Genomic DNA, 891 nt, shown 5'->3' on the forward strand with positions numbered 1-891 from the left:
GCGACCATCACCACTGTCTAGATCAGCCGTGGGCAAACTACGGCCCGTGGGCCGGATCCGGCCCGTTTGAAATGAATAAAACTAAAAAAAAAAAAAAAAGACCGTACCCTTTTATGTAATGATGTTTACTTTGAATTTATATTAGTTCACACAAACACTCCATCCATGCTTTTGTTCCGGCCCTCCGGTCCAGTTTAAGAACCCATTGTGGCCCTCGAGTCAAAAAGTTTGCCCACCCCTGGTCTAGATCCAGAATATTTTTGTCACCCCAGAAGGAAACCTCATAAATCACAAGTCACTCCCCTTTCTCAAAGCCATGGTTAGATGCCGCCACGTGGGAGATGATGCCTTAACTCTATGTGTGTTATACAGGCTCAAGGGTCTTTTCTATTCTTGTCAAGGGGACTGCTAACCTCTCCTTATACAACTCCCACAGTGTAATTTTTTTAAAAAATATTCTTTTATTGATTTCAGAGAGGAAGGGAGAGGGAGAGAGAGAAACATCAATGATAAGAGAGAATCATGGATCAGCTGCCTCCTGCACACCCCCTCCTGGGGATGGAGCCCACAACCCGAGCATGTGCCCTGACTGGGAATCGTACTGTGACCTCCTGGTTCATAGGTCGATGCTCAACCACTGAGCCACACTGGCTGGGCACCACATGGTAATTTTAAATGTTCTAGTAGCTGCCTTCAAAAGATGAAAAGGGACGGATGAAATTAATTGTAATAATTTATTTAACCCAATTTAGTTAAATTGTTATCATTTCAATATATCATGGGGATAAAAATACTTGCTGGGCCCTGGCTAGTGTGGCTCAGTTAGTTGGGCATTGTCCTGTGCTACGAAGGGTTGCCAGTTCGAATCCTAGTCGGGGCGCATGCCCAGGG

The 891-nt window shown here is 45.0% G+C and overlaps 1 non-coding gene across 1 annotated transcript; it reads right to left on the reverse strand.

Moving 5' to 3' along the window:
• Window positions 1–308: 308 nt before the first annotated feature.
• Window positions 309–430, reverse strand: LOC111823501. Its single transcript, XR_002826517.1, has one exon. It is a non-coding gene; the product is annotated as a U6atac minor spliceosomal RNA (small nuclear RNA).
• Between the last annotated feature and the right edge of the window lie 461 nt (window positions 431–891).

This window comes from Myotis lucifugus, unplaced genomic scaffold (assembly GCF_000147115.1).
Source record: "Myotis lucifugus unplaced genomic scaffold, Myoluc2.0 scaffold_514, whole genome shotgun sequence".
Taxonomy (NCBI): Eukaryota; Metazoa; Chordata; class Mammalia; order Chiroptera; family Vespertilionidae; genus Myotis; species Myotis lucifugus.